The 21023-nt window shown below is 51.9% G+C and overlaps 1 protein-coding gene across 2 annotated transcripts in view; it reads right to left on the bottom strand.

The window, feature by feature from the left end:
- KLHL29 (kelch like family member 29) overlaps positions 1–20342 on the bottom strand; it is a 283481-nt gene extending 263139 nt beyond the window's left edge. The window contains exon 1 of one of the 2 annotated variants that reach the window (XM_008254789.5): positions 19776–20342. The gene's annotated coding sequence lies outside the window, so the exon portion shown is untranslated. The remainder of the gene's footprint in view (positions 1–19775) is intronic. The other variant, XM_008254788.5, reaches the window with a different exon arrangement.
- Positions 20343–21023: the final 681 nt, after the last annotated feature.

The raw sequence follows: 21023 nt of genomic DNA on the forward strand, positions 1-21023 counted from the left end.
GTAGCCCCTCTTCCAGGCCAGCTCTCTGCTGTGGCCAGGGAGTGCAGTGGAGGATGGCCCAAGTACTTGGGCCCTGTACCCGCATGGGAGACCAGGAGAGGCACCTGGCTCCTGGCTTCGGATCAGCGCGGTGTGCTGGCCACAGTGCACTGGCCGCGGCGGCCATTGGAGGGTGAACCAATGGTAAAAGGAAGACCTTTCTCTCTGTCTCTCTCTCACTGTCCACTCTGTCAAAAAAAAAAATAATAAAAAAATCTTTTCAATGACATGGGATAACATCCACTGTGTCAAAGTAAAAAAAAAGAAAAGACAATATCCCATGCAACGTGGTCCTAACTATTGTAAATGTGTGAAAGCAGAAGACTGGAAGAACGTATTATAAAATACTAACCCTGATCATCTCACAGGTTGTTGTATCAGAAAATTTTATACAATGGAAGTTGCTTTTATTACCAACATATGGTCCATGCTAGCTTTATTAAATTTTATTTGAGGGGAAGGGACAAGGAAAGAAATTATCCATCTATAGGTTTACTCCCCCAAAACCCACAATGGCCTGGGCTGCAGCAGGAGCCAGGAGCCAGGAGCCAGGAGCCAGGAATGGAATCCAGGTCTCAAACATGGGTAGCAGGAACTCAACTCCTTGAGCTGACCAGGGTCTTTGTTAGCTGGATACTGAACCCAGGCTCTCTGATGCAGGATGCCACAGTCTTAACTGCTAGTCTAAAGGGTTGCTTCTCATGTTAATTTTAAAAGATGTACACATCACTAATTATAATCCAACCTTCCTGTTTCTTCTACCTGCTCATCCTTTAAGGCCAAGTTCAAGGCTCACCTCCCCCTTGAAGCCTTCCTCAGCCCATACTGCCTGACCTTTCAAAATGTGTGTTCAAAATAAAGCTTTGACTGTTGGCTTTAGAAATTCCCACATGGCTCTCAAATAGCCATGTGGCCCTTGGGCTGGACACCTCATCAAGGGTCCTGGAGCCTCCAGGGTGGGGAGCATGTCACCTTCTGCTCTCAGGCTAGTATGCTGTGACCGGCAGCTGGGCAGACTTGCAGAGCCAGAGCCAACAGAGACACCATCACTACACGTGGCCTGCTCCTCTAGGTTGGGGAAAGTATGGATGAAGTCATGAGCAGGGCCTGTGGAACTGAATGCTGGCCCCTGACCAGAACCAGTCTATGGAGAAGTTCTCATGATCTGTGGGTGATGAGAAAAATCTGGTGATGGGTGTGGGGAGCAACTGGGAGCAACTCGGACTAGACTAAGTTACTGGAATTAAGACTTATTCTATGCATCTGCTTTCCCACAATATGGCGCTGAGAAGGGAAACAGCTTCTACACAGCTGCCTCCAGTTCAACCAATAAACTGTGGGACCTGCTCCTGATTGGAGGAGAGCAGCGTACTCGGTGTGTGGGTAGCAGAGTTGGGATTGGTGGAAGAGGACTATAAAGGAGGAGAGAGACGGCATGCACCAGGAACATCTAAGGGGAACACCTGTGCAGCCCCCGAGAGAGCCAGCTGGCGGTGTGCCGCTCCCCCGCGGAAGTGGGGAATGTGGCAGGGGGAACCGCCCTTCCACGGAGGTGGAAGGGATGGTAGCCAACCTGGGAAGGACCAGCAGCCAACCCGGGGAGGGCCGAGCAGACAGAAGAACAGCGCAGGGTCCTGTGTCGTTCCTCCACGAAGACGGGGAGTGACATAATGGTGCCGTGACTCGGATATGAAGCCTAGGCAGGGTTTAGTGTCGTTCCTCCATGAAGAGGGGGAGCGACAGATGGGAATTTTCCAAAACAGTAAATTTATTTAACCATCCTTTAGTCTGGGATTACGTCCTTCCTACTCTTTGGTGTTAAAGCATGTGTGTGTGTTTTTTTTTTAAATGATGGGGTTATATATATATATATATACACACACACACACATATATATTATATATTACCCCATTTGTATTCCACTATTCTGCTAAAATGTGGTCAGTGGTGGAAGTCCTTGCCCTGGAAAAAAATTTGGGGTGTCCCACACACCTTCCGCCACTTCTTGGATAAACAAAAATTCAAGTCATAAATGCAGTCTCAGTTCAGAAATGACAACGTCTAATCCCAAGTGATGATGAAAAACTCCGACTTCAATCAGTTACAGCCATTCCTTCCAGCCTCCAGCCGGCTCCTGCCACGGGCAGGGGGCTCACGGAGAGAAAGAGGCTGTGCTGTTTCCGTGCTGCCTTCTCAGCCCGAAGCTGCAGGGTGGGGAGGAGGGGAGAGGGCGTCCCCGCCCAGCCCCTGTGATCTGATATCCTCCTGCACAGGCAGGCACGTGTGGGAAGTGGACATTCCCGCTCCTGGCTGTCTTCTTGGGCTTGTCAAGGGTTCTCATTTGGAACCTGTGATGTTTTCCATTGAAGAGGGAGACGCTTCTGGATGGCACTCCCTCCTCTGGCCCTGTAGATGATCATTTTTATTATTTATTTGTGTTTACTTGAAAAGCAGAGACAGAGAGAGAAAGTGAGCTCCCATCCATTGGTCGACTCCATGGAGCCCAGAACTCGTCCCGGCTCTCCCAATCTGGTGGCAGGGACCCAACTTCGTGAGCCATCACCCACATTAGGAGAAAGCTGGCATGGCAAGCAAGACCTAAATTCAACTCCAGGTCCTCAGATATGGACGCGGGCAGCCCAAGTGGTGGCTTAACCACTCGGATGGGGACTTTTGAGTGCTATTTCACAAATAAATGCCTGGCAATCCCAAGTTGCTTCCTGTCTGCATCATGTTTCATAGTCTAACATAAACACAAAGACTAACTTTGTGGAAGAGGGGGAATTCAAAGGATTCAGTGTGTCTGAAAGCCAAGTAATATTGGTGCTGACTGAACAAAACTGGAATCATTTGTTCTCACTGGAGAAAGATGCCGAAGTGCTCAATCCAAAATAGCTACTACCCCTTTCCCTAACCCAGTTCCGTTTTTCTCATGACATCTGCAGTCACGAATGAGCCTCCAGTGTGTGTTTCTTTCCCTTTCTGATCCCTGCTTCTCCGAGGAGAAGGTGCGCTCCATGAGGGCAGGCTCCTTATCGGGCTCGCTATCCACGCTAAACTGTAAGGGAAGAACCTGGAGTGGGCAGTCTTAAACTATTAGACCGTCAGTGTAGCACTGAAGTCACTGATGGACTCCCTGCATACCGGCTTGTGGGTCCTTGTATCCAGGGACAGCTCTTGTAAAGGAGTCCCTTAGTTCCCAGTCACTCTAGGAATAAGATATCACAAAAACAGTGAGTGAGCAGAGAGAGCACACTCCCAGCGGCCAGCACCAGCTCACACGCCGCCTGGACACACGACGTGGCAGCAGACACGTGACTCCACGGCAGCTGTCGCCCATCCCCTGCTGCTGAGTAGCACCGGCCTCCCCCAACGTCTCTCAGCTGCCTTTTAGAAAACAGATTTTTTTTTTTTTAACAGCAGTGATGAGAAAATGCCCTCTTGTGGGCGTGACAGTGGACCACCTCAATAATGTCACAGATCTCTGAACTGGGGGTTATTCAACAGAATTCCTTCATAACTCTCAAAGGCTTCCTTTTTATAAAACCTCCACCATCAACCCTTTGTTCAAGTGGAAATATATTTTCTAAGAGGCCATTAGACAGTGCTCCATTCTTCTCTGCATGTCTGACTTAGCAATGCAAGTCCCGATGCCGTGCAGATCATCAGTGAGATCGTTATTCTCCGTGCTAAACTTCTGTATGATTTGATAATAACTGGGTGACATTTTTTAAAAAAAAAATCATCGCCCAGAATCTGCCTCCTTTCTGCTCCCAGGAAACCATCACCTGAGATTGACGGGCGGCAATGGGAAATAATAAAATTATGTAAGATGAGCTTGTAATCACCAGCATTTCACAAGCAGCAAAATGCTTTTTGCTCTGGCTGAGGAACAGAAAGTTTCTTCCTCATTTTAAATCTGTATCCGAGGGAAAGCGTCTATTAAAACACAGTTCTCTGTATACTTACTGCCTCTGGCAGACTGCCAGGGAGACTGTCAGGGAGCGACTGCCACGGAGGAGCTGGCCGGCAGTGGCACCCAGCTCGCTCCTCAGGAAGCCACTGTGAATTCTCAAGGGGGCTCTGCTACCGGCTGGCTGCTCCCACCTCTTCTGGCCAGGCCCCCTTGCAATCGGAGACACACACACACACACACACACTCTCTCTCTCTCTCTCTCTTTGGGTGTCTTCCTCCCCTTTCTCACTCTTCGGACACACTATTGTCATCATCAACATCATTAAATTGCAAACTTTGCCATCCAGGATGTGGTTGGTTCCAACCGTTTTTGCTGGATGCGCCGTACAGGTGCATGTGACCACGTGGGGGCACAGTTATTTGAGAACGCTGGCACGACAGTCAACGAGGCGAGCTTTGCAGAGGTAAGCCTGCGTCAGCTACCTTGAAGAAAACCTCCAAATCTTGGTCTTACAAGGAACCCCGGGTGGCGCAGAATCCAGAGAGACTGATTTGTCTAAGGCAAGGGACATTATTACATGGAATCATATGGAAGTATGCTGTTGCTTTTCCCCCTTTAAATAAAATGGTTATTTTAAAAAGTTCTTTTACATCATGGCCCGTGTTTTCTGTTTCGTCACATGTACAAAAGCATGGGTAACAGAGAGGAGGGGTACAGCATAATTAGCCTTACTTTTCCTTCCCTTGTTAGGTAAGTTTTCATGTTATCCCAAAAGGAAAAGGTTTTTGGGAAAAAAAAAACCTAGAAAATTTTAAAACAGGAAGGATGACCACTGGTAAAAGTAGGGCATATTTGCAGGCTGTCTTCCAGGTTCTTTGTTTTTAGACACTTAACCTCACCCTACAGTCAGGCATCACGTCAGAACTGGGACACGTTCCGAGAAACGCAGCATTAGGCGATGCTGTCAGCGTACAAGCACCACAGAGGGCCACAGCCACCGCGATGGTGGGAGCGGAATGTGAGAGCTCTCAGAATCGAAAAGGAGTCACCTGGGTCAACCGTAAGGGACATAAATAAAGCAAGCCAGGGAGTGATGCAGAAAGGGTTCTTGCGCATAACTGCCCGACAGTGACTGTCACACCAGACGCGGCCAGAACCACAGTGTTCCGCAGAGGCCCCGGCAACCTTGCAGGAAAAGCACTCCAGCAAGGGCATCGCCCAGTCAACGTCTGTCCAGCCTCAGATTATTCTGAGCTTGGTTATTAATCACTGTGGCCAAAGATTGTTTCAAAATATCTGATCTCATCCTCCCCATCTTTGCCTTACTAAGTCTTTCCCTCAAGCCTCATCTTCTATGGATACATCCATAATTTTCTAGGCCAGGCCTATTCCTCGGGTGATGTTCCAGTATTCCCATTGCAATGATTTAGCATTCCTGCCTAAACAGCATTCTTCTGACTGGTGTTGGGGTTGCTATTTAGGTTGACGACGGCAGAGCTGACTACACACCGAGGCTGCACGGCATAGCTGCTTGCTTCCAGGCTGCAAAGCTACACAGCACAGTACTGTACTGGATTCGGTAGGCAAGTGGAACATGATGGGATTTATGCCTCCCAACGTGGAAAAGGTACAGCAAAAATACAAGGTGATGGGAATTTTTCGGCTAATCATATTCTTTTATTTTAATTTTATTTTTTATTTTTTGACAGGCAGAGTGGACAGTGAGAGAAAGAGAGAGACAGAGAGAAAGGTCTTCCTTTGCCATTGGTTCACCCTCCAATGGCCGCCGCGGCCGGCGCACTGCGCTGATCCGATGGCAGGAGCCAGGTACTTCTCCTGGTCTCCCATGGGGTGCAGGGCCCAAGGACTTGGGCCATCCTCCACTGCACTCCCTGGCCACAGCAGAGAGCTGGCCTTGAAGAGGAGCAAACGGGACAGAATCCGGCTCCCTGACCGGGACTAGAACCCGGTGTGCCGGCGCCGCAAGGCGGAGGATTAGCCTAGTGAGCCGCGGCGCCGGCCTCATCCTATTTGTTGACTGAAATGTTAACAAGTGGCAAGTGTCCAAATCTATGTATTTATGTCCCCAATTTATTTTCGTTAACCAAGTTTCCTTCTTAATGAAAAACTATTCTGCTCAAATAATCCAACTTACAATAGAGTCACTTTAGAATCTTTGTTCTCAATTTCTAAAGAAATGTTTTGTCTTTTTCCTGTGGTTCTCTGATCAATAGAAAGACAAGGCATGGTTTGCCAGCTGGCCCTACCTCAGGGCCCAAACGTATCCAAGGACAAACCAGGCCAGGCAGAGCAGCCCACAGGTGGGACATGAGGGAGACACAAACCCAAGGCAAACAGAAAGAGATGGACCAGGGGGCCTGGGAGCCAAACACAGGCCAAGGGCCTTCACTGGGTGCCCGGGCCCAAGGTCTTGGACAGGGTCCTGGAAAGAGTCTTACTGCTGCATGGGGAGATGGAGCCACGTTGATCTTCCATGGCGCAGGTCCAAGTGCAGACTCATTTGGTGCCCTGGTGAAGGGATCCCTCATGGAGGCCCACGTTTTAGGAAATCACGCTGTTTACATGTGACAGTAGTTGAGAAGGTTGGAAGGAAACTCCCCAGGGTATGCGGCTGTGCACCAGGACTGCTCGAAACAGCACGGGATCCTCGGGCTGGCCCCTCTCCAGGTTCTGGGGTGGGGCAGGGGCGGGACTCAGGTTCCAGCTCTGCCTCTGAGCAGCCAGTCCTGGAGAAGCCATTCCCCTTCTCTCTCTCTGCCTTGCTCCTCCAAACCGCAAAATGTGCCCAGTGTCGGCAAAGATCCTGAGAACAAAGTCAACAGAGGATACAAAGAGTGCCCGAGCTCCCCTTCCCCTGGAGCACCGAGGCGGCTCAGCTCAGGACTCCCGCACAGCCCCTTCCAGACCCTCCAGCAGGCAGTCCCCACGGGCAGGGGGACAGGCAGGATCTGAACTGGCAGAGAGACATCTACAGGAAGTGGAGAGGGGAGACGATGAGAACAGCTCCGCCCACTCAGCAGCAGCTCCTTAAAACCAGCGGAAAATCCTTCCATTCAGGAACGCACCTTCCTGACCCCCCAGCGACTCTCAGAGCACCCCACTTCCTCCACCCCAGGTCCCCTGTGCCCACGGCGGGCAGGCGATGACCTGCCACAATGGCTTCTGGCACTTCAACCCTGGACTAAAGGCATCCAAGTGCTATAAGACATGGCAACCAGCCCCTGGGGCTCCCAACCAGACAACAGGAGGCTGAGCCCCTGGGGACTGGGCACCCAGCCCTGGCCAGGAGGAAGGGATGCCTCGGGTATCTAACCAGTTGTGCAGGCGACCTGCATCGGTGGGGATGGGTGCACCAGGTTGTCACAGTCCTGGGTGTCCACACCCTGTCCGCAGCGCTGGGGCCCTGGGCAGTCTCCTGAGAGCCATTTAGCTTCCTGCAGGACGGCCTTCGGGGGAGAAATTGGCTGGCTTGCTGGATGTCATACCTTCAGTGTAAATCAACACAACGCTGTCACCTGGGGACGGTTCACCCTGGGCATGCTGCCAATCAAATACATCAAACAGGAAAGTGGTGGGGGAGAGGCGGGGGCTGATTGGAGAGAGGCAGGAGGGAACCTTCTGGGGTGGAACAGTATTTTATGTCTGGTTACACAGGTACATGCAATTACTGGAACTCAGTGAACGGGACCCTTACGTCTGTGGATTTCGTTCTATCCCCTCAACTAGTGTAGCTCAAACAAACGCGACGCCTGGTGTGGGGTGAGGTATACAGCAAATGCCCTGTAGGAGTTAGGGAAAGAAATCTGTTCAACAATTCCTCAAGTGGATTTGAAAAAGAATACATCAGGAGAATGAGTTTGGAAAATGCTTAGAAACCTCTTTTTTTAAAAAAAAAAAAAAAAACTGTGATAAAATATGCGACCATAAAATTTCCCATCTTATCCATGTCCATGGCATTCAGGACACACAGTTTTTTGTTTTTTGTTTTTTAAGATTTATTTACTTGAAAGTCAGAGTTACAAAGGGAGAGAAAGAGGGGCAGAAAGAGAGAGGGGTCTTCCATCCGCTGGTTCACTCCCCAGTTGGCCACAACAGCCGGAGCTGCGCCGATCCGAAGCCAGGAGCCAGGAGCTTCTTCTGGGTCTCCCATGCAGGTAGGTGCAGGGGCCCAGGGACTTGGGCCATCTTCTGCTTTCCCAAGCCATAGCAGAGAGCTGGAATAGAAGTAGAACAGCTGGGGCCAGCGCTGTGGCGCAGCGGGTTAAAGCCCTGGCCTGAAGCGCCGCATCTCATATGGGCACTGGTTCTAGTCCCAGCTGCTCCTCTTCTGATCCAGCTCTCTGCTGTGGCCTGGGATAGCAGTGGAAGATGGTCCAAGTCCTTGGGCCCCTGCACCCGCGTGGGAGACCTGGAAGAAGCTCCTGGCTTCGGATCAGCGCAGCTCCAGCCGTTGCGGCCATCTGGGGAGTGAAGCAGTGGATGGAAGACCTCTCTCTCTGTCTCTACCTCTCTATGTAACTTTTTTTTTTAAAAGATTTTATTTTATTTGAAAGACAAAGTGGAGAAGCTGGGACTTGAACCGGCGCCCATATGGAATGTGGGCACTGCAGGTGGCAGCTTTACCCGCTACACCACAGCGCCGGCCCCACACACACTGTTGAAACCATCTCCAGCACACTTCCATCTGCTCACACTGGAACTTTTTCCCCATTAAACAATGACTCCCTATGCCCAGGCCCTGGTAACCACCGTTGTGCTTTCTGCTCCTTGAGTTCAGAATCCTTCTAGAAGTGGAACCATACAGTACGTGTCCTTCTGTGACTGCTCCCTTCCTTTAGCACAATGTCTTAGAGGTCCATTCATGTCAAGGCACAGGCCAGAAGTTCCTCCCTTTTCAAGGCTGAATGATATCCCATCGTACATAGGTGCTGCGCATTGTCTATCCATGCATCCGCTGATGGACGCTTGGGTTGCTTCTGGCTTTTGGTACTGCAAACTCTGCTGCTATGGGAAACATCAGTGGATGAATGCTTGTTCTAGGCCCAGCTTTTGCTTTTCTTGGGATATACTCAGGAGTAGAATTGCTGGATCATGTTAACTCTACATTTAATTTTTTTAAAACAACATCCATAACGTTTTCCATGGGGGCTTCATCATTTTACATTCTAGGAGCAGTGCATAAGGGTTCTAGTTTCACCACAACCTCACAAACACTTCTTGTGTCTTTTTGTCACCTGAATGGGTGTGATGTAGGGGTTTCACTGTGGCTTTGATTTGCATCTCACTGGTGACTGCTGGCGTGGAGCATCTTTTTGTGCCTGTATTGGTCACTAGTATGTCTCCTTTGGAGAAGCAGCTATCCAAGTCCTCTGCCCATTTTTTGATTGGAGGTTTTCTGTCTGTTGAGTTGAACCCAAGCTATCATTGTAACCACGCAGACCTGACAGCCAGGTCTTGCCTTCCCCAGTGTCGCATGCTCAGTCCTCAGACAGCCACTTCCCATGTCCACCCATCCCCACAGCTCACGCGTCACACCTAGCACAGGAGTAAGGGCCAGCTCAACACCTGCCACCCCCTCTTCCTAGGGCCAAAGAGATCTGGCCCAGGGGTTTCCTCCAGTTTTCAAACAGGCTTGTGGAATCCAGGCGTTCCGGGAGGCAGACCAGGAATAGAAACAGCGAGCAGTTACAGCTCTGGAGTTGTGACTTCACAGTTCTGGGAGGCCCCCCACCCCCCGCGCCCCCACAGACTCCCCCAGGACTCCTGAAGAACAAAAACGGCTTTTTGTGGCTCCTGCAGAATCGAGGAGGGAAAGCCCTAAGTCCCTAGCAGGAACCCAACTGGGGCTGTGGTTCTGGAATGCTCTTGTCACTCAGGGATGTGAGGGAGAGCACACGGGGAGCAGCAGGGACCCCCCCCCCCCGACTCTCCCTGACTCTGGCATCATCTGGAACCCAGGGCTGCGGCCCTTGGCACAGGAAGGCGGCTGGCCTGTCTTTATCCCAGCAAGGCAGCAGTGCACGCTGCTTTTCTGCCATGGCTCTGCGGGGCTGCCTGCAACCTTCCCCTGTGTCCCCAGCTCTGGTGCCTTCCAGGCCTCACAGTCACACCCCCAACCCCACAGAGAGCTCAGCCCCCACACTGCCAGTCTGCCCCCTAGGGGTGCCAGAGGAGACCTGGCCAGACGCCGGAAACGAGAGACTTTACAGAGAGGAAAAAGGCGACTTCTGGGGAACACAGTTTCCGTGAAAACCCCTTTTCTCCTCTGGGAGGCAGGTTCCCCACGTCACGTGAGGCGGCGCAGGTGCTCTCTCTTCCCAGTGCGTTGCTGAGCTTGTAGACACGGAGGCTTGGGCGCTACCCCTTGGCACAGCTAGGCTGCAGCGAGAAATATGTTCCTTTCCCAGTTAGAGTATTATTCAAGTTTTGATGATTAAAGCTGGTTGGAACAGCATGAACCGAATAGATTACAGCGTTCCCCCTTCCAGCAGGCTCTTTCCTAGAAGGCCCAGCCAGCCAGACATGCACGCTGCACGCAGTCTTCCCATTGCCCCAGCCCAGCTTCCAAATGTGCCTCTTCTACTTCCCAAATCCTGTGGCCCTTGACTTTGGCTCAGAAAAATAAATCAGAGCAAGGTCAGCTTAGACTTCTTCACATCACCCAGGAAGAGAATCTGATGGCAAAAGAACCGATCCAGAAATTAAAGTGAGCAAAATAACCTCCGCATCTCTCAAGTGGGTAAAAAGGTGCTGACTGGTAATAGCATGGCCTCCAGGTGTGTAGGGGCGGGGATAAGGTTCCTGAGGTAAGAGCCGGGGGTCTCACTCAGCATCTGGGGGACCCACGGGGTGGTGCACACACAGCTCCTTCCAGCCAGCAAAGAGAGCAATCACATCGGAGTGGAAGAGACCAGGCAGCTGGTCTACCTACCCTGGCTACAGGGAGCACCGCTGGGCGGGACACAATCAGCTCACTTGTTATCCCAATGGCAGCACTGACAAGGGATTCTAGACCTGCCAGGACCAAGGCTAAGGACAAAGGCAGTGCTTGCCTTCAAGACGACCATGATCCCCAAGATGAATCAAGAAATAACCAGTTGTTCCTGCGATTCAGAACTTGGCACCGTTCTACACACTTTGCAAAGAGGAACGCGTTTAATCTTCAAACATTCAATTCTCATAGTGCACCCCAGGAAGCCTTCTGATCAAAAGAAAAGGAATCAGTTAGACGTAAGCCTTGGAGGTAAACTCTGGATCGAACTTTTGTTCAGTTTTCAAAGATGATGGCAGTAAATTTCAGCGTGAAGGCAGGGGTTGAGCAGCCTTAAACCACGTATTGGAAAGCTCAAACCCTCCAAAATCCAGGCATTTTGGAGCACCTACATGATGCCACAAGTAGAAGATTCCATATCTGATCTCACAAGATGGGTCACAGTCAAAACCAAGCGCACTAAAAATATTGTATAAAATTGCCTCCAGGCTATGTGTATGAGGGGCACAGAAAACATAAATGAATTCCGTGTTTAAACCTGGGTCCTGTCCCCAAGATACCTCATTATGTACATGTAAAGTTTTTCAAAATCTGAAAAACGCTGAAATTCGAGTTTCTTCTGGCACAAGCATTTCGGCCAAGGGAGACTCAACCTGCAGTTGAAATCACCCCAGTGGGTCTATTCCTCTGCGTGTCTTTTTCGCCTTCAAAGAAAATGAGCTGGACCTCAGCTTATTATGTCAACTGTGGTTAATCAGTGAGCAATGTGGCTAAACGTGTGATTATTCTGTTATTCTAATAGGCAATTCATACTCTGTGTAAGTGATTTTGATTTATTCTCGCCTCCATAGGAAGACAGTGGCAGGGTGGACAGGTTCGTCCATCCCCACGCAACCTCAGGCACCCGGCACCCTTGTTTGTTGATCTCACACTGGGCAAACGCTTTGTGTCTCTAACTCATCCGCAGAATGGGAATAAGACCACTGTGTCTCAGGGCGAGCATCAAATGAGCTACCACAGGGAAGCCTGTGCTCTTTCCACGGTGCCTTCTCAGTAAACAGCCATGGGATCCATACTCATTAGAAGCTCCAGGAGCTGAATATATATCATTAAAGTTCCTTGGGAGACTAAAGTCAGCTGCAGTTTTGATCCAAAAGAAAATGCTTAAAAGCTGGAAGATTTGAAAAAGAATTAAAAAAAAAAAAAAAGGCAAACACGAACGGTAAGATCATTCTTTTAAAATGCCAAGTTCCCCTGTTTCTCACCACTTCTCAATGCTGCCAATGACCAAAAGGAAAACAAGGGACACTGTGGCAGGCGTCCGGTGTCCAGCTTGGCCTGAGCCTTTGACGGGAGTCTGCCTTGCCCAGCGCAGAGACACGCAGTCCTGTTGCAGGAGCTTCGCTCCTCCCACCCTGCATCTGCTCCTAAGAGCACTGTGGGGATGCGCAGGAAGTGGAAGCCTCCAGCCTGCCTTTAGTTTACGGTGGGAGTGGAAGCAAGCCGGGCAGGAAGGAAAGCGGGAGGCTGGACAGAGCAGTGCGCAGGCGTGGCCTGTGCCAGCCTTGGACGGCCAGCCCTCCGCGATGGGCCTGCCGTTCCGAGCACCTCCTGTGGGGTGACTTAATGACAGTCTTGACCGCAGCATTGCAACCAGGGCTTTCTCCCGGTGAATTTCAAACTGCAGAAGTCACCACTTGGCTGACGGCAGGTGGGAAGAGTTAAAACAGGAAGCAGATGCGTTTTGTGTGGTGTGTGCCTGAGGCTTGTTCACACCCTCTACCCATCTCCAGCAAAAAAGCTAATATAAAGAGTAAAAATAGGGCAGAAGAAGTCAGAAAACACAGCGTTACTGCCCTTTCATGGCTGTCTCCAGTTTCGAGGTGTCTTATTTTTCTTTAAAACAATGCTTTTGTGAAACACCACAAATTAAAAAAAAAAAAAATCTAAATGCAGATGACACCTTGCAAGGAAGCTTCTCTTAAAAGTGCCAGAGAGATTCAAGTGACCACTGGAATGACGGAGCTCCAAGAGAAAATTAGCCTGTAAAGTCTCAAGTCATAAATTCTCGGAGATTCCATTTAGATTAGTTAGCTCTCATCAACAAGCGTATTTGATAGATACAGACCCAAATATAGTACTGAAAGTTTCACACGGTGACAAACCCCGAACATAACTATGCAGCCAGTGAATGTAAAGAAAACCCCAAAGCAGGCTTTGATGTCCCCTTCCTGATTCCTTCAAGGGTGTTTTTCTAGACAAACATTTTTTTTTTTTTAAACTAAAGACTTCCATGCCAGGAACTGTGCTAAGCACTAGAATGCAAAAATCAGCAAGCCCAGGTTGGGCTTAAACCTTCCCACAGTGTTTTTAACTCTTTGATTTGCTATTTATTTGCTAAGCCAGCTCAGTATGGAAAAGGATGCCATGGAAGCTCCTAAAAGTTTTCTCATTAGCCTTCCAGGAATCACAGTAAAGGAAGTGGGTGAGCCAATCCAAAAAGGGTGATGAATGTTGATCAAATCCTGTTTATATTCTTAGGCTCACATTCCTTCCAGTGGAATCATTGCATGGAAAATGCTAATTACCACGGACAGCGCAGTGCCCGGCACACACCAGGTATGTAAAGTGGGGTGGATGCATCAAGACTTAGTCTAGAGAGCCAGGAAAGCCCAGAGGCACACACACATGCACAACACACAGGCACACGAGCATGCACGTACAGCAGACACAGATTGGCAGCCGATGGATCTGTGTTCAAACCACTCGAACAGCACCGGCAGGGCTTGTGGCCTTGGGCTAGTTGATTTTCTGTGTGCCTCGTTTTCATTTAGAAACCGTGGATAATCCCTACCTCGCAGCGTTGATATGAGGATTACAGATAATATATGTAAAGTACTAAAATATAGTGGGCAGCCATAACTGGAAGCTATTATTATTATATTATTGGGACTTGATAAAGGTTGGTGATTGAATAATAGGTAGATTAACTGACCTCGAAAACCTACATCAACTCTGAAATCAAGATACTAAAAATGGAATTAAAAGTTCATACATCAAATCAACTCAAGGATCTTTTTAACGGTTAGAATTGTGATGCAAATCTCCAATGCTTTTCAGAAGTACTGATAATGAGACTCACAGGACACAATACGTTACACGTGCCGTGATGCAGCATGATGAGCCTGGGAGGCAGCAGAAGGGGGCTCAAGTGCTTCGGTCCCTGCCATCCACTCGGGAGACCTGGATGGAGTTCCAGGCTCCTGGCTTCATCCGGGCCCACCGTCCTAGCTCTCACGGGCATTTGGGATATGAACCAGCAGATAGAAGGTCTCTCTGGCTCTGTCTTTCAAATAATAAAAACAGTTATGTTTTGACTTTGAGGGGACAGACGCCGAGGGGTTGTTGCCACCTCTTCCATTGCTGCTCCTCTGCCCGAGCTGTGTGCCTGATCACACCAGCAAAACCTGCAACGCGGTATCTCTGAGCCCTCATAAGCACCCTAGAAAGCTGTGATGATTCCCTCTGTTTTCATAAAAGCCAGCTGAGGCTTAGTGAGGTTAAGGATCTTCCCAAGGTCACACAGCCAGCAGGCATCAGAGCCTGGACCTCAACTCTGACATGAAGCCCTTGCTTTCACCCACTCTGCAGTGTGGTCTGAACTAGGGGAAGCCCCCGAGGCATGGCCTAAGAGATCTAGGAGCCTCTCAAGGGAATGCAGGGAATGCACGCACAGAGGAAGACCACCTTCCTCACCGACAGCATCCTGTTTGCATTCTCCCCAGGTCTCCTAAACAGAAGCCCTGTATTTGTTAGTGCTAAGCACAGCAGGATACAGCAACCCCATGTTAGAGTGCTTACCCAAAAGAGTCAAAAGCAAGATCGCAAAAACATATGCACACTCATATTCACGGTGGTATGATTTGCACCTGGCCAAGAGGTGGGAGCAACCCAAATGTTCGTTGAAGGATAAATGGATAAGCAAAACTGTGACCTATACACAATGGAATATTATTCAGCCTTAAAAAGGAAGGAGCTCCTGTCACGTTCGACAATGTGTGATGAACCTGGGAGCCATTAGAAGTGCAACACGCCGTCACAAATAGACAAATACTATACGAGATTTCTACAGTAGTCAAATTCATAGGAAGTGGGACGGTGGGGTTGGGGAACACGGGGTTGGGCATGTAGTAGATACAATTTCAGCACTGCAAGATGAAGACGTTCTGGAGACCTAATCCCCGACAATGAATAGTAATATTACTGAAACACAGTAAGATGCAAAGTTCTACGTATTTTTGACTTACAACTTAAAAAGTACAGGATGCATATTGTGTACACATATGTATATATTTGGTATATCCATAAATCGGTCACCTAAAAATTGCAAAAAATCTAGAAAACAGATGATAAACATAGACATCCAGGGGGGCCGACAGTAGCCTTTGAGCATCCGAGGAGCAGAGCTCTCTGCCTAACCGGATCCTCTCCCATCTCCTTGTTCTCCCAGCTTCTGAGCCGTCATCTGCTGCTGCAGCACTGACAGCCTCCGAGCCATCTGAATTTCATGCAGATGCTTTCTCTTGTGGGAGATGAGAAATCTGCCCCCGCCCCACCCTAGAGGGGGACATGCCCCCAAACGCTAAAGTCCATTTCACCGAGAACTCTGTGGCCAAGCGTTCAACTTGCCACCTCTTAATTTGCAGCTTCAGTGTTCTCGTTTCCAAATGATTTCCTCGAAGCTGGCACCGATGAGCTCTCTGACCCGGGACTTGGGGAGAAGCAGTGCAGGGTGATTCCAGGAAGAACCACATACAGTTTGCTTGCACAGTGGCCCTGCTAGCAGCATGTTAGATCCAAGCTTCAGGTCAAGAATTCCAACAAGCTCTTCCTTCTAAATCAAAATGATCCAGATCGTTTTCTCTGCTAAAATTTACTTCAAATCAAAGCACTCTCCAGGGATTACTTTACCTACTTTCCTAGCACATTAGGAGATGACCCTAGATTTAAGTCATCGCAAGTGACTTCCTTCTGGACAAACTACAGCTTTTCACGGTTTGTGCTGACATGTGCCTGGCACAGTCAAAGGGACATAAAAGGCCTGGGGATTTTGTCTGTTCGTAAGGAGAGTTCTTATTCCCTAGTCACCTTCTGGGATAACTGCCCCAGTTTATCCTACCTAGCACCATCAGGGGCTGGGTTTCTTATTCACCGTGTTTCTTCCTCCTGCGACCCCACAAGGAGGCATTTAGTTGACTGATGATAGAATCACAAGGTTGGTTATAATTCCATTTCTCCATCTGACTTTGAACATAAGCGCTCCAATTACTTTGCCCGATCCTAATAAGTCAGTAGCGTGCTAATGCTTGCCTTGATATTTCTGAAATATACAGGGTGGTGATTAGCATGGGACGGCATCATTAGAAGGCAAAGTTGAAAGCGGATGAGCGAAGTCATCTCTTGCATTTAAGTAAAACTGCCTGTGCAGTAGACTGACGATGCCACAGTGGTCCTAGAGATACTAGACCATGCAATCAAATGCATACTGCATTTGAGAAATCCTCTGGTGTTCTGGAACCTTCTGTCTTTGGCCGCTACTAGAAGACAAAGATTTTAGAAGGATAGGCCCACTCTAACGCATAGCTTCGTGGTCTCTCGGAGCCCGGCATAGCTGAAGACACAAAGAATCCTTGAGAACATAACCAGGTTGGCGGGAAAAAAAAATAAGGAAAGAAGGAAGGAAACACTTTAGTCAAATTCAGATTAAACTGATATCTCCAGATGATAAACTGAGAAATATTTACAGTAAGCCCATTCAAAGGAAAAAAAAATAACAATGCATTCACATATCAAATGAGATGCTAACAAACCACACTAGCATCAGTGGTTTGAGTCTATTAAAAAATTAACTCCTTGATATCTGCATGTAGCCGGGAATAGCGTAAACTTTTGTAAACTAGCAAGAAAAAAGAAGATATGCTTCTAACTGGGAAAGATTTGTAGTGAAATCCATAGATAAATGGGGAAAAAAAGATGGCACGATTGAAATTGATGCCAAAGATTTATAAGGTTGACTAAGTAAATAAAAACGGAAAGGATCACCATGGAAATGCATGAATATTGAAATAGGCAAGATTTGAATAGACTAATGATATGCCTCACTTGGACTGACAGGTGTTGATAACAACTGTGACACTCCAGCCACACCACCATCCATACTTGAAACATGTTTATTTCTAGAAAACAGGGGCTGGATTTACAGGTTCCTCTGGTAAGAGCTTATAAGCAAAATACATTTTCTAATCTTAAAAGGACTGACTCAATTCTCATCTACTTGCAAAACAAAACAAACAAAAAAAAGGTTCTATCCATTTGCTTTCTGGATATAAGGAGCTGCAGTTAGCAGAAGTCATCCTCTTGGGCACTCCTAAGTCTTTGTTCCAGTAAACCCCTCACAAAACTGAATCTCAGGCTCGCTTATCTCCCACACTGAGTCCTTGAAGTATGACCACCACTCATTAGAAACATAATTAAAAAGACACAGCACCAGCTCTCCATCCCCCTCACATACAGATGGAAACCAATAACCCTTAATCTATTTGTTACCATGGCTACCATAGGATATTTTATTTCAGTAAAACTCTAGGTATTTCGTTTGGATTGTTGCTTGCAAATCAAAGTTGGAGACCTACACATTTCTCTGACTGCACCAGACCTGGAGAGACTGAACAGAAGAAAGGGTTTTTCCTAACCACAGACAAATAACGGTGTGAAAGATGCTTGTGCGGAAAAGTTATTAAAATTGGTTCAATGCACTGGCCCATAAACTAATTTAAATGTCATTAAATTCATATAAGGTTTAAGGGCACATATGCTAGCAATTCCCTGATTTGCAGCAGGGTGATAAATCAAGTGCACTCCAGAGCAACGTATGGGACCAAGGCTGTGTTCATTAGTGGCACACGGCTCCACACCTGTGTAAATACCGAGACTCTGAGCCTAATCAGAGGTATGCAGGCCGCCCGCCTTTGAAGCGCTCACCTGTGCTTTACTGGACACGTTTGCTGTAAGTGTCAGGAGGCACAATCTGTCAAGTCGTTCATCGTCCTCCCCGCACTCCCCCCGCCCCCGAAAGAAGCATTACAAAGTTAGCTCCGCACTTCCCCCATAATTACAAAAAAATTAGGAATGAGCTGTGCTAATTAAATCTTCTGTCATTCATCCTAAAGTGAAACAATTCCTTCCATCTGCCCTCCCCAGGCTGGGGCAGCGATAAGCAAGGGAGTGACGAGACAGAGGACTTTAAAGAGACCGAAATCGGGGTAAATACAGCTGTAACCAGGACAGGTCCGCGGCTGCCGGGGCGCGGAGAGGGGAGTCCAAATCCCAGCGCCGCTCGGCCGACGCGAGCGAAGCTGGAGCCTGCGGCGCTGGAGCCGGCACGTCCCCGCGCCGGCCGAGTGGAAGTTTCGCGGGCAGCCGCAGCTTAGCGTCCTCCACGTCTGGTCCCTCCCGCGCCGAGGTCTCGCCTAATGCCACATAAATACCTGCGTCCGCGATGCGCCCGGGGCGCGCCGCGGCGCACGCACCGTAGGGAGGGAGCAGAACATGGGCACAGCGGCAGGGACGGCGGCCGCCGCAGCTCCTCGCCAGGCAGCATCCCAGGGGACCCCCAGGGGGACCCGCCGACCGATCGCGTCTGCCGCTCTGTTCCAGAGCCCAGGCAAGACCACCGGCTTCTCCGCAGGCGGACTCAGGACTCGCTCTTCGCCGCCACCCCCTCGGCCGAGACGGATGGCCGTGGGCAGACAGCGGGTCCCTGTCTCCCCCGAGCGAAGCCCCCGGGAGCCGCTGGGACTATACCGGGCCCCCGGCTCCTTTCTCCGGGTCCCGGGGGCGCACACCCTCCGTCGGGGCCCCGGCCTGACACCGCTCAGCTCCGGCACACGCTGCGCGACCGCAGATACCCCTCGCGTTGTCGGCCAGCTCCAGGCCACGGGGACCAGGACGTGCGCCTCAGGGGGCGCGCGCCCGCCCTCCCTCCCGACACGTCTCCCGGCTCCACGCCATCCCGCACATCAACAAGCCCTCCCCGCTGTCCCGTGAGCTCACGCAGGCACCCACAAGGTTTCAAGAGAAGCAGTGGTGTGTGTGTGTGTGTTGGGGGGGGGGGCGGTCAGCACTAGGTCTGTGCAGGTCCCTCCAGACGGTTTTCAGGCTCCTCTACCTCCAAAGTTACTTGGGATTGAGTGGCGACACCCGGTCCCCAAATGAGGGGTCTGAGCGCTCCAGGGGCGGAAACCCCTACCTGGTTTCTGGCCGCACAGAGGCGTGCCGCTTCCCCAAAGGGCAGGGCGCGCAGCAGCCCCGAGGAGCAGCCCTCCGGTGCCGCCTGGCCCCCCGCAGGGGCCCTGGGCCGTTCAGGGGGAGGTGGCCTGGAGAGGGGCGCGCGTGCGGGGCCCAGCACCTGGGCTGCCCCGGCCGGGGGTCACGCTCGCTTCCAGCCACCCCCGACCCCCACGACAGCGGCCCCGGGCAGCCCCAGTGCACGCACACCCGGGGGCAGGAAGTTTTTCCCCCCTTTTATTCCCCCCTAGAGCAGCGCAGGCGCAGGGGCTCCTGCAGCCTTGCGAGTCCAGACGCGGGAGGCTCCTGCCGCCGCCGCTGCCGCCGCCGGAGCCAAAGCCGAGCCCAACGTTCCGGGTTCCAGGGCCCCGCTTCCAAGCCCGGCCTGGCCCCGCACTGCCGCCAGCACCCTGGGGCCCCGGCGCTGCATCTTGGGCGTCCCAGCCTGGCCCTGCTCTTACCTCTGGCCGCGCCGCTCCGGCCCCGGCCCGACGCGCAGGGAGCCCGGGGTCGCGGGTGGGCTCAGGAGGGCTGATGGAGAGGGCACGGCGCCGGCGGGCAGCGGTAGCTGGGGCCGCTCGGGTCCTGACCGGGAAAAACGGATCCAGGTCCAGCTCCTCGCGTTCCTGCTCTCCGCCTTCTCCTCTCCTCCTGTCGGCCGCCGCCGCCTCCCGGCAGCCCAGGGAGGATGCCCGGAGAGGCAAGCTGGTCCTGCTGCCCGTCAGCCGGTGCGGCTATGCGCGGTGCGGCGCGGCTCTCATCGAGGCGGCGGCGGCGGCGGCGGCTCCGGCAGCATCGCCCCCGCCCTCTCCCGCAGCCGCGGCGGCCGCGGGGCTGGGGCTGGCTCCGGGCTCGGGGCTCGGGCTCCGGGCGGGGGCTGCGCTCAGGCGCGGCGACCGCCGGGGTTGCGGGCGGGCGCTGCGGGGCCGGGGCCGGGGCTGGAGCTGCGGCTGGATCCGCGGTGGCGGGGACGGCGGCGGCGGCGCGGGGGCTGGCGCGGCCGCGGCGCGGGGACCATGCTCCCTTCTGGCTCGCTCCGCTCCGGGTACCGTCTGCTTTAGCTGCGAGGGAGGCGGGCTTCGGCGCGCAGCCAGGGGCGGGCGGAGCCAATCACGGGCGCCCGAGTGGGCGGGGGTGGAGGGTGGGGGAGGCGGGGCGCCCCCGGCCCGGCTCCGTGCGCCGCTCCGCGGGCCCGAGGGATCCCCTGCAGCCGCGCGCCGGGCCGGGCCGGGGTGCCAGCGGGTGTGACTCCCGGTCTAGCCGCCACCCCCAGCCCCTGCCGCGGCCCCCGGCTCGCCCGGCTCCGCGGCCGCGCCCGGCAGGCGCAACGGCGCGAGGCGCCCGCTGCTCGGCCCCGGCCTCCCGGCCCCGCCGGCCCGGGGTTGGGGGACCGGGACGAGCCCCCGTGCGCTCTCAACACCTGAGGAAACTGGCAGAAAAGTTTGAGAACGAAAAGTCCAATCGTCTTAGAGCTCGCGCCCTCCCGATGCCACTGCAGCGACGGAAGGAGCAGCAATTGTGCACCTCTCCCGAGGGCCACAGCCAGTCCTGCGCAACCCGCCCCAGCCCTCCCGGAGCCGTCTCGACCCTCCTCGGCGCGCGCGCACTTTCCGATCCACGCCGGCCTCTCCGGTCTGCACTGACGCCCCGCCCCCACTGTCTACCCGGACTTTTCTCAGCCCCATGCCCTCTCGGTCTACACGTTCCTT

The sequence above is a fragment of the Oryctolagus cuniculus genome, chromosome 2, assembly GCF_051225735.1.
Source record: "Oryctolagus cuniculus isolate XC-2025 breed Fujian yellow rabbit chromosome 2, ASM5122573v1, whole genome shotgun sequence".
Taxonomy (NCBI): domain Eukaryota; kingdom Metazoa; phylum Chordata; class Mammalia; order Lagomorpha; family Leporidae; genus Oryctolagus; species Oryctolagus cuniculus.